A 12,500-nucleotide genomic window follows, 5' to 3' on the forward strand; every position below is an offset into this window, starting at 1 on the left:
TCGGTCAGTGAGTGCTGAAGGAAAGCTCCAGCGCGGAGCCCGCACCCACCGGGGAGGTGTAGCCCTGCAGGCTGAGCGCCGGGAGCCGTCGGTCAGTGAGTGCTGAAGGAAAGCTCCAGCGCGGAGCCCGCACCCACCGGGGAGGTGTAGCCCTGCAGGCTGAGCGCCGGGAGCCGTCGGTCAGTGAGTGCTGAAGGAAAGCTCCAGCGCGGAGCCCGCACCCACCGGGGAGGTGTAGCCCTGCAGGCTGAGCGCCGGGAGCCGTCGGTCAGTGAGTGCTGAAGGAAAGCTCCAGCGCGGAGCCCGCACCCACCGGGGAGGTGTAGCCCTGCAGGCTGAGCGCCGGGAGCCGTCGGTCAGTGAGTGCTGAAGGAAAGCTCCAGCGCGGAGCCCGCACCCACCGGGGAGGTGTAGCCCTGCAGGCTGAGCGCCGGGAGCCGTCGGTCAGTGAGTGCTGAAGGAAAGCTCCAGCGCGGAGCCCGCACCCACCGGGGAGGTGTAGCCCTGCAGGCTGAGCGCCGGGAGCCGTCGGTCAGTGAGTGCTGAAGGAAAGCTCCAGCGCGGAGCCCGCACCCACCGGGGAGGTGTAGCCCTGCAGGCTGAGCGCCGGGAGCCGTCGGTCAGTGAGTGCTGAAGGAAAGCTCCAGCGCGGAGCCCGCACCCACCGGGGAGGTGTAGCCCTGCAGGCTGAGCGCCGGGAGCCGTCGGTCAGTGAGTGCTGAAGGAAAGCTCCAGCGCGGAGCCCGCACCCACCGGGGAGGTGTAGCCCTGCAGGCTGAGCGCCGGGAGCCGTCGGTCAGTGAGTGCTGAAGGAAAGCTCCAGCGCGGAGCCCGCACCCACCGGTGAGGTGTAGCCCTGCAGGCCGAGCGCTGGGAGCCGTCGGTCGTTCGGTCGGTCAGTCAGTGAGTGTGTGTGCTGAAGGAAAGCTCCAGCCCGGAGCCCGCACCCACCGGGGAGGAGTAGGCCTGCTGACTGAGCGCTGGGAGCCGTCGGTCGTTCGGTCGGTCAGAGAGTGAGTGTGTGTGCTGAAGGAGAGCTCCAGCCCGGAGCCCGCACCCACCGGGGAGGTGTAGCCCTGCAGGCTGAGCGCTGGGAGCCGTCGGTCGTTCGGTCGGTCAGAGAGTGAGTGTGTGTGCTGAAGGAGAGCTCCAGCCCGGAGCCCGCACCCACCGGGGAGGTGTAGCCCTGCAGGCTGAGCGCTGGGAGCCGTCGGTCGTTCGGTCGGTCAGTCAGTGAGTGTGTGTGCTGAAGGAAAGCTCCAGCCCGGAGCCCGCACCCACCGGGGAGGTGTAGCCCTGCAGGCTGAGCGCTGGGAGCCGTCGGTCGTTCGGTCGGTCAGTCAGTGAGTGTGTGTGCTCCAGCCCGGAGCCCGCACCCACCGGGGAGGTGTAGCCCTGCAGGCTGAGCGCTGGGAGCCGTCGGTCGGTCGGTCGGTCAGAGAGTGAGTGTGTGTGCTGAAGGGAAGCTCCAGCCCGGAGCCCGCACCCACCGGGGAGGTGTAGCCCTGCAGGCTGAGCGCTGGGAGCCGTCGGTCGTTCGGTCGGTCAGTCAGTGAGTGTGTGTGCTGAAGGAGAGCTCCAGCCCGGAGCCCGCACCCACCGGGGTGTGTAGCCCTGCAGGCTGAGCGCTGGGAGCCGTCGGTCGGTCAGTCAGTGAGTGTGTGTGCTGAAGGAAAGCTCCAGCCCGGCGTCCGTCCCCACCGGGGAGGAGTAGGCCTGCTGACTGAGCGCTGGGAGCCGTCGGTCGTTCGGTCGGTCAGAGAGTGAGTGTGTGTGCTGAAGGAGAGCTCCAGCCCGGAGCCCGCACCCACCGGGGTGTGTAGCCCTGCAGGCTGAGCGCTGGGAGCCGTCGGTCGGTCGGTCGGTCAGAGAGTGAGTGAGTGAGTGTGTGTGCTGAAGGGAAGCTCCAGCCCGGCGTCCGTCCCCACCGGGGAGTTGTGCCCGGGCCCGGGCCTCCTGCCGACGGACCGTGTGGCGCATTGTCCCGACTGCGGACTTTCTCCAGCAAAAAGGCGGAGGTGCAGTACCGCCATTTCGCCACACGAGGGACGGAATGGCACCCAACTGCCCCCTGGTGTCGAAAAAGCGCAAGGGCACCCGGGCCGGTCCGCCCCAGGCAGCGGCCGAGATGCAGCACCGGGGGCCCGGCCTGCCTGCCCTGGAGGTCAGCCTGCCAGCCCTGGAGGTCTGCCTTCCAGCCCTGGAGGTCAGCTATCCAGCCCTGGAGGTCTGCCTGCCTGCCTGCCTGCCCTGGAGGTCAGCCTGCCAGCCCTGGAGGTCTGCCTGTTAGCCCTGGAGGTCTGCTATCCAGCCCTGGAGGTCTGCTATCCAGCCCTGGTAGCAGCACTGCCAGCCCTGGAGGTCTGCCTGTTAGCCCTGGAGGTCTGCTATCCAGCCCTGGTAGCAGCACTGCCTGCCCTGGAGGTCTGCCTGCCTGCCTTCCAGCCCTGGAGGTCTGCTATCCAGCCCTGGTAGCAGCACTGCCTGCCCTGGAGGTCTGCCTGCCTGCCCTGGAGGTCTGCCTTCCAGCCCTGGAGGACAGCCTGCCTGCCCTGGTAGCAGCACTGCCTGCCTTCCAGCCCTGGAGGTCTGCCTGTTAGCCCTGGAGGTCTGCTATCCAGCCCTGGTAGCAGCACTGCCTGCCCTGGAGGTCTGCCTGTTAGCCCTGGAGGTCTGCTATCCAGCCCTGGTAGCAGCACTGCCTGCCCTGGAGGTCTGCCTGCCTGCCTTCCAGCCCTGGAGGTCTGCTATCCAGCCCTGGTAGCAGCACTGCCTGCCCTGGAGGTCTGCCTGCCTGCCCTGGAGGTCTGCCTTCCAGCCCTGGAGGTCTGCTATCCAGCCCTGGTAGCAGCACTGCCTGCCCTGGAGGTCTGCCTGCCTGCCTTCCAGCCCTGGAGGTCTGCTATCCAGCCCTGGTAGCAGCACTGCCTGCCCTGGAGGTCTGCCTGCCTGCCCTGGAGGTCTGCCTTCCAGCCCTGGAGGACAGCCTGCCTGCCCTGGTAGCAGCACTGCCTGCCTTCCAGCCCTGGAGGTCTGCCTGTTAGCCCTGGAGGTCTGCTATCCAGCCCTGGTAGCAGCACTGCCTGCCCTGGAGGTCTGCCTGCCTGCCCTGGAGGTCTGCCTGTTAGCCCTGGAGGTCAGCCTGTTAGCCCTGGAGGTCTGCTATCCAGCCCTGGAGGTCAGCTATCCAGCCCTGGAGGTCTGCCTGCCTGCCTGCCTGCCCTGGAGGTCAGCCTGCCAGCCCTGGAGGTCTGCCTGTTAGCCCTGGAGGTCTGCTATCCAGCCCTGGAGGTCTGCTATCCAGCCCTGGTAGCAGCACTGCCTGCCCTGGAGGTCTGCCTGCCTGCCCTGGAGGTCTGCCTTCCAGCCCTGGAGGACAGCCTGCCTGCCCTGGTAGCAGCACTGCCTGCCTTCCAGCCCTGGAGGTCTGCCTGTTAGCCCTGGAGGTCTGCTATCCAGCCCTGGTAGCAGCACTGCCTGCCCTGGAGGTCTGCCTGCCTGCCCTGGAGGTCTGCCTGTTAGCCCTGGAGGTCAGCCTGTTAGCCCTGGAGGTCTGCTATCCAGCCCTGGAGGTCAGCTATCCAGCCCTGGAGGTCTGCCTGCCTGCCCTGGAGGTCTGCCTGTTAGCCCTGGAGGTCTGCTATCCAGCCCTGGAGGTCTGCTATCCAGCCCTGGTAGCAGCACTGCCAGCCCTGGAGGTCTGCCTGTTAGCCCTGGAGGTCTGCTATCCAGCCCTGGTAGCAGCACTGCCTGCCCTGGAGGTCTGCCTGCCTGCCCTGGAGGTCTGCCTGTTAGCCCTGGAGGTCAGCCTGTTAGCCCTGGAGGTCTGCTATCCAGCCCTGGAGGTCAGCTATCCAGCCCTGGAGGTCTGCCTGCCTGCCCTGGAGGTCTGCCTGTTAGCCCTGGAGGTCTGCTATCCAGCCCTGGAGGTCTGCTATCCAGCCCTGGTAGCAGCACTGCCAGCCCTGGAGGTCTGCCTGTTAGCCCTGGAGGTCTGCTATCCAGCCCTGGTAGCAGCACTGCCTGCCCTGGAGGTCTGCCTGCCTGCCCTGGAGGTCTGCCTGTTAGCCCTGGAGGTCAGCCTGTTAGCCCTGGAGGTCTGCTATCCAGCCCTGGAGGTCAGCTATCCAGCCCTGGAGGTCTGCCTGCCTGCCTGCCTGCCCTGGAGGTCTGCCTGCCTGCCCTGGAGGTCAGCCTGTTAGCCCTGGAGGTCTGCCTGCCTGCCATCCAGCCCTGGCAGCAGCACTGCCTGCCCTGGTAGCAGCACTGCCTGCCCTGGAGGTCTGCTATCCAGCCCTGGTAGCAGCACTGCCTGCCCTGGAGGTCTGCTATCCAGCCCTGGAGGACAGCCTGCCTGCCCTGGTAGCAGCACTGCCTGCCTTCCAGCCCTGGAGGTCTGCCTGCCTGCCCTGGAGGTCAGCCTGTTAGCCCTGGAGGTCTGCCTGCCTGCCATCCAGCCCTGGCAGCAGCACTGCCTGCCCTGGTAGCAGCACTGCCTGCCCTGGAGGTCTGCTATCCAGCCCTGGTAGCAGCACTGCCTGCCCTGGAGGTCTGCCTGCCTGCCTGCCAGCCCTGGAGGTCTGCCTGTTAGCCCTGGAGGTCTGCTATCCAGCCCTGGAGGTCTGCCTGCCTGCCATCCAGCCCTGGCAGCAGCACTGCCTGCCCTGGTAGCAGCACTGCCTGCCCTGGAGGTCTGCTATCCAGCCCTGGAGGACAGCCTGCCTGCCCTGGTAGCAGCACTGCCTGCCCTGGAGGTCTGCTATCCAGCCCTGGAGGACAGCCTGCCTGCCCTGGTGGCAGCACTGCCTGCCCTGGAGGTCTGCTATCCAGCCCTGGAGGACAGCCTGCCTGCCCTGGTAGCAGCACTGCCTGCCCTGGAGGTCAGCCTGTTAGCCCTGGAGGTCTGCCTGCCTGCCCTGGAGGTCAGCCTGTTAGCCCTGGAGGTCTGCCTGCCTGCCATCCAGCCCTGGCAGCAGCACTGCCTGCCCTGGTAGCAGCACTGCCTGCCCTGGAGGTCTGCTATCCAGCCCTGGTAGCAGCACTGCCTGCCCTGGAGGTCTGCCTGCCTGCCTGCCAGCCCTGGAGGTCTGCCTGTTAGCCCTGGAGGTCTGCTATCCAGCCCTGGAGGTCTGCTATCCAGCCCTGGTAGCAGCACTGCCTGCCCTGGAGGTCAGCCTGTTAGCCCTGGAGGTCTGCCTGCCTGCCCTGGTAGCAGCACGGCCTACCTGCCTGCCTGCCCTCGAGGTCTGCCTGCCTGCCTGCCCTGGAGGTCAGCCTTCCAGCCCTGGCAGCAGCACGGCCTACCTGCCTGCCAGCCTGCCCTCCCCAGCCACACAGCCCTGCCTGCCTGCCTGCCAGCCCTGGAGGTCTCCCTGCCAGCCCTGGAGGTCTGCCTGCCTGCCTGCCTGCCTGCCTGCCTGCCCTGGAGGTCTGCCATCCTGCCTTCCAGCCCTGGAGGTCAGCCTGCCAGCCCTGGAGGTCAGCCTGTTAGCCCTGGAGGTCTGCTATCCAGCCCTGGAGGTCTGCCTGCCTGCCATCCAGCCCTGGCAGCAGCACTGCCTGCCCTGGTAGCAGCACTGCCTGCCCTGGAGGTCTGCTATCCAGCCCTGGAGGACAGCCTGCCTGCCCTGGTAGCAGCACTGCCTGCCCTGGAGGTCTGCTATCCAGCCCTGGAGGACAGCCTGCCTGCCCTGGTGGCAGCACTGCCTGCCCTGGAGGTCTGCTATCCAGCCCTGGAGGACAGCCTGCCTGCCCTGGTAGCAGCACTGCCTGCCCTGGAGGTCAGCCTGTTAGCCCTGGAGGTCTGCCTGCCTGCCCTGGAGGTCAGCCTGTTAGCCCTGGAGGTCTGCCTGCCTGCCATCCAGCCCTGGCAGCAGCACTGCCTGCCCTGGTAGCAGCACTGCCTGCCCTGGAGGTCTGCTATCCAGCCCTGGTAGCAGCACTGCCTGCCCTGGAGGTCTGCCTGCCTGCCTGCCAGCCCTGGAGGTCTGCCTGTTAGCCCTGGAGGTCTGCTATCCAGCCCTGGAGGTCTGCTATCCAGCCCTGGTAGCAGCACTGCCTGCCCTGGAGGTCAGCCTGTTAGCCCTGGAGGTCTGCCTGCCTGCCCTGGTAGCAGCACGGCCTACCTGCCTGCCTGCCCTCGAGGTCTGCCTGCCTGCCTGCCCTGGAGGTCAGCCTTCCAGCCCTGGCAGCAGCACGGCCTACCTGCCTGCCAGCCTGCCCTCCCCAGCCACACAGCCCTGCCTGCCTGCCTGCCAGCCCTGGAGGTCTCCCTGCCAGCCCTGGAGGTCTGCCTGCCTGCCTGCCTGCCTGCCTGCCTGCCCTGGAGGTCTGCCATCCTGCCTTCCAGCCCTGGAGGTCAGCCTGCCAGCCCTGGAGGTCAGCCTGTTAGCCCTGGAGGTCTGCCTGCCTGCCTGCCTGCCTGCCCTGGAGGTCAGCCTGCCAGCCCTGGAGGTCTGCCTGCCTGCCTGCCTGCCCTGGAGGTCAGCCTGCCAGCCCTGGCAGCAGCACGGCCTACCTGCCTGCCTGCCCTGGAGGTCTGCCTGCCTGCCTGCCCTGGAGGTCAGCCTTCCAGCCCTGGCAGCAGCACGGCCTACCTGCCTGCCAGCCTGCCCTCCCCAGCCACACAGCCCTGCCTGCCTGCCTGCCAGCCCTGGAGGTCTCCCTGCCAGCCCTGGAGGTCTGCCTGCCTGCCTGCCTGCCTGCCTGCCTGCCCTGGAGGTCTGCCATCCTGCCTTCCAGCCCTGGAGGTCAGCCTGCCAGCCCTGGAGGTCAGCCTGTTAGCCCTGGAGGTCTGCCTGCCTGCCTGCCTGCCTGCCCTGGAGGTCAGCCTGCCAGCCCTGGAGGTCTGCCTGCCTGCCTGCCTGCCCTGGAGGTCAGCCTGCCAGCCCTGGCAGCAGCACGGCCTACCTGCCTGCCTGCCCTGGAGGTCTGCCTGCCTGCCTGCCCTGGAGGTCAGCCTTCCAGCCCTGGCAGCAGCACGGCCTACCTGCCTGCCAGCCTGCCCTCCCCAGCCACACAGCCCTGCCTGCCTGCCTGCCAGCCCTGGAGGTCTCCCTGCCAGCCCTGGAGGTCTGCCTGCCTGCCTGCCTGCCTGCCTGCCTGCCCTGGAGGTCTGCCATCCTGCCTTCCAGCCCTGGAGGTCAGCCTGCCAGCCCTGGAGGTCAGCCTTCCAGCCCTGGCAGCAGCACGGCCTACCAGCCTGCCAGCCTGCCCTCCCCAGCCACACAGCCCTGCCTGCCTGCCTGCCTGCCCTGGAGGTCTGCCTGCCTGCCTGCTGCTGCTAGGCCGCTGCCCCGAGCCGCCGACCCCATCGACAGGAACACGAGAGAGTTTACAAGCGAGAGGAGGCCACATATTCGACACCTTTCGTGCTCGTTTTAGGGTCCTCTCCAGTCTGTTTGGACGTGTGTTATTCTGAATCTGCTGCTTTAACTCAAGGGATTCTGTCGTGATTGATGCCTTGTACTTCGCTGTATGTTTGCACTGGTGTTGTAAGTCGCCCTCTGTAAGATCATCATTTATTATCTGCCAAGAAATAAAGATCATCATAATGTTCCCCAACTTTCAGCTTCTGGGGAGTTTGTTCCAGAGTGTGACGACTCTCTCTCTATCACCATCTCTCTCTCCCTCTCCACCTCTCTCTCTCTCTCTCTCCCTCTCTCTATCTCTCCCTCTCTCTCACTGTGTGTGTGTGTGTGTGTGTGTGTGTGTGTGTGTGTACAGCAGTGTCCCTAGACGAGAGAGATATCCCTAGACGGGGAAATTACTTTCAAACTGCAGTACCGAAATGTGTCCGTTAGATGGCAGCATGCACCAAGGAATGAAGGAAAGTGCAAAACAAAATGAAAAGGCACATCGCCTGGGCGAAAAATAATCGTAACAAATCAACGGGGGCATTTCTCGGAAAACTAACACCGGGGCAGTGCTCAGGGGGGTCCCACCTCGTGGCCACCCGGTTTGGGGGGCCATCGGGGCCGGCTGAAGAATCGCCCATACTCTGCCATAGGCAGCCCACGGTCCATCCGATCAGAGCAATGCCGGGCGGCCGGCAACCTATGGATCATAACACATCAACGGAGGCATGATAAGAGCATCTTTTATTATCTGCCAAGAAATATAGACCATCACAATGTTCCCCAACTTTCAGCTTCTACCACATCGCTGGGGAGTTTATTCCACTGTGTGACTACTCTCTCTCTATCTCTCTCTCTCTCTCTCTCTCTCTCTGTGTGTGTGTGTGTGTGTGTGTGTGTGTGTGTGTGTGTGTGTGTGTACAGCAGTGTCTCCGGTTTTCCTTTTGGAATGCCTTGAAGCCGGGGGGGCTTTGCACTCATGAGAACATAGGGTGTCCTTGCCCTCCTTTCGCAGCCCAGGGCATTGAGAGATCCCTAGACGGGGAAATTACTTTCAAACTGCAGTACCGAAATGTGTCCGTTAGATGGTAGCATGCACCAAGGAATGAAGGAAAGTGCAAAACAAAATGAAAAGGCACATCGCCTGGGCGAAAAATAATCATAACAAATCAACGGGGGCATTTCTCGGAAAACTAACACCGGGGCAGTGCTCAGGGGGGTCCCACCTCGTGGCCACCCGGTTTGGGGGGCGATCGGGGCCGGTTCCGAAAATCGCTAAATCTCCCATAGCCAGCCCACGCTCCATCCGATAGAGCACTGCCGGGCGGCCGGCCGGCAACTACGGATCATAACAAATCAACGGGGGCATTTCTCGGAAAACTAACACCGGGGCAGTGCTCAGGGGGGTCCCACCTCGTGGCCACCCGGTTTGGGGGGCGATCGGGGCCGGTTCCGAAAATCGCTAAATCTCCCATAGCCAGCCCACGCTCCATCCGATAGAGCACTGCCGGGCGGCCGGCCGGCAACTACGGATCATAACAAATCAACGGGGGCATTTCTCCGAAAACTAACACCGGGGCAGTGCTCAGGGGGGTCCCACCTCGTGGCCACCCGGTTTGGGGGGCGATCGGGGCCGGTTCCGAAAATCGCTAAATCTCCCATAGCCAGCCCACGCTCCATCCGATAGAGCACTGCCGGGCGGCCGGCCGGCAACTACGGATCATAACAAATCAACGGGGGCATTTCTCCGAAAACTAACACCGGGGCAGTGCTCAGGGGGGTCCCACCTCGTGGCCACCCGGTTTGGGGGGCGATCGGGGCCGGTTCCGAAAATCGCTAAATCTCCCATAGCCAGCCCACGCTCCATCCGATAGAGCACTGCCGGGCGGCCGGCCGGCAACTACGGATCATAACAAATCAACGGGGGCATTTCTCGGAAAACTAACACCGGGGCAGTGCTCAGGGGGGTCCCACCTCGTGGCCACCCGGTTTGGGGGGCGATCGGGGCCGGTTCCGAAAATCGCTAAATCTCCCATAGCCAGCCCACGCTCCATCCGATAGAGCACTGCCGGGCGGCCGGCCGGCAACTACGGATCATAACAAATCAACGGGGGCATTTCTCGGAAAACTAACACCGGGGCAGTGCTCAGGGGGGTCCCACCTCGTGGCCACCCGGTTTGGGGGGCGATCGGGGCCGGTTCCGAAAATCGCTAAATCTCCCATAGCCAGCCCACGCTCCATCCGATAGAGCACTGCCGGGCGGCCGGCCGGCAACTACGGATCATAACAAATCAACGGGGGCATTTCTCCGAAAACTAACACCGGGGCAGTGCTCAGGGGGGTCCCACCTCGTGGCCACCCGGTTTGGGGGGCGATCGGGGCCGGTTCCGAAAATCGCTAAATCTCCCATAGCCAGCCCACGCTCCATCCGATAGAGCACTGCCGGGCGGCCGGCCGGCAACTACGGATCATAACAAATCAACGGGGGCATTTCTCCGAAAACTAACACCGGGGCAGTGCTCAGGGGGGTCCCACCTCGTGGCCACCCGGTTTGGGGGGCGATCGGGGCCGGTTCCGAAAATCGCTAAATCTCCCATAGCCAGCCCACGCTCCATCCGATAGAGCACTGCCGGGCGGCCGGCCGGCAACTACGGATCATAACAAATCAACGGGGGCATTTCTCGGAAAACTAACACCGGGGCAGTGCTCAGGGGGGTCCCACCTCGTGGCCACCCGGTTTGGGGGGCGATCGGGGCCGGTTCCGAAAATCGCTAAATCTCCCATAGCCAGCCCACGCTCCATCCGATAGAGCACTGCCGGGCGGCCGGCCGGCAACTACGGATCATAACAAATCAACGGGGGCATTTCTCGGAAAACTAACACCGGGGCAGTGCTCAGGGGGGTCCCACCTCGTGGCCACCCGGTTTGGGGGGCGATCGGGGCCGGTTCCGAAAATCGCTAAATCTCCCATAGCCAGCCCACGCTCCATCCGATAGAGCAATGCCGGGCGGCCGGCCGGCAACTACGGATCATAACAAATCAACGGGGGCATTTCTCCGAAAACTAACACCGGGGCAGTGCTCAGGGGGGTCCCACCTCGTGGCCACCCGGTTTGGGGGGCGATCGGGGCCGGTTCCGAAAATCGCTAAATCTCCCATAGCCAGCCCACGCTCCATCCGATAGAGCAATGCCGGGCGGCCGGCCGGCAACTACGGATCATAACAAATCAACGGGGGCATTTCTCCGAAAACTAACACCGGGGCAGTGCTCAGGGGGGTCCCACCTCGTGGCCACCCGGGTCTGGGACCGATGGGAGCACTTTAAAATTTTCGAGTCAGGGGACCAGACGGCCGAGTGAAAAACTTTGAAAAATATTCTATCTCCTCACTCCCATTGACTTTACATTAGGGCGACCAGGCGGCCGGCGGAAAAAAAATCATAACAAATCAACGGGGGCATTTCTCCGAAAACTAACACCGGGGCAGTGCTCAGGGGGGTCCCACCTCGTGGCCACCCGGGTCTGGGACCGATGGGAGCACTTTAAAATTTTCGAGTCAGGGGACCAGACGGCCGAGTGAAAAACTTTGAAAAATATTCTATCTCCTCACTCCCATTGACTTTACATTAGGGCGACCAGGCGGCCGGCGGAAAAAAAATCATAACAAATCAACGGGGGCATTTCTCCGAAAACTAACACCGGGGCTGTGCTCAGGGGGCTCCCAGCTATCAGCCACCCTATCCCGGGACCGATGGGAGCACTTTAAAATTTTCGAGTCAGGGGACCAGACGGCCGAGTGAAAAACTTTGAAAAATATTCTATCTCCTCACTCCCATTGACTTTACATTAGGGCGACCAGGCGGCCGGCGGAAAAAAAATCATAACAAATCAACGGGGGCATTTCTCCGAAAACTAACACCGGGGCTGTGCTCAGGGGGCTCCCAGCTATCAGCCACCCTATCCCGGGACCGATGGGAGCACTTTAAAATTTTCGAGTCAGGGGACCAGACGGCCGAGTGAAAAACTTTGAAAAATATTCTATCTCCTCACTCCCATTGACTTTACATTAGGGCGACCAGGCGGCCGGCGGAAAAAAAATCATAACAAATCAACGGGGGCATTTCTCCGAAAACTAACACCGGGGCTGTGCTCAGGGGGCTCCCAGCTATCAGCCCCCCGGGTCTGGGGGCATTGTTTTTCTTTTTAATCATTTTGAGCATTTCCCCCAGTTTAGAGATGTGTGCCCCTAGACAACCCATTGAGAATAACTATGAAATGTTCTGAAGTTTTGATTTTCAAATGTCGGTGAAAATTGAAAAACGTCATATATTCTTCAAAGGAAGCATGGGGCGATGGTAGGGAGAGTCCCCGCAGCGTGCCTCGGCGGCGATGGGAGCGTTTTCGATGTCCCCGTCCCCCCCCCATAGGGATAGAAGGGGAGTTAGGTGACCAGGCGTCCCGGGTCCCAAAAATCGAAAAATTAATATAGAATGCTTTTTAATCCAGAAATAAAGTAGGGGGCAGTCCTGGTGAGAGTCCCAGCCACAGCCCCAGTGTGTTTTGGAGCCGTTTGGGGCCGGGTGAAAAACTTTGAAAAATGTTCTATCTCCTCACTCCCATTGACTTTACATTAGGGCGACCAGGCGGCCGGCGGAAAAAAAATCATAACAAATCAACGGGGGCATTTCTCCGAAAACTAACACCGGGGCTGTGCTCAGGGGGCTCCCAGCTATCAGCCACCCTATCCCGGGACCGATGGGAGCACTTTAAAATTTTCGAGTCAGGGGACCAGGCGGCCGAGTGAAAAACTTTGAAAAATTTTCTATCTCCTCACTCCCATTGACTTTGCATTAGGGCGACCAGGCGGCCGGCGGAAAAAAAATCATAACAAATCAACGGGGGCATTTCTCCGAAAACTAACACCGGGGCAGTGCTCAGGGGGCTCCCAGCTATCAGCCACCCTATCCCGGGACCGATGGGAGCACTTTAAAATTTTCGAGTTAGGGGACCAGGCGGCCGAGTGAAAAACTTAGAAAAATTTTCTATCTCCCCTAGGTGACCAGGCAGCCGGAGCTGATTTTTCTGACCCCTAAAACAATTATTAAAAGGTATTTTTTCGCCAAACTAAGACTTTTAAAATTCAAATA

Source organism: Amia ocellicauda, unplaced genomic scaffold (genome assembly GCF_036373705.1).
Source record: "Amia ocellicauda isolate fAmiCal2 unplaced genomic scaffold, fAmiCal2.hap1 HAP1_SCAFFOLD_81, whole genome shotgun sequence".
Classification (NCBI taxonomy): Eukaryota; Metazoa; Chordata; class Actinopteri; order Amiiformes; family Amiidae; genus Amia; species Amia ocellicauda.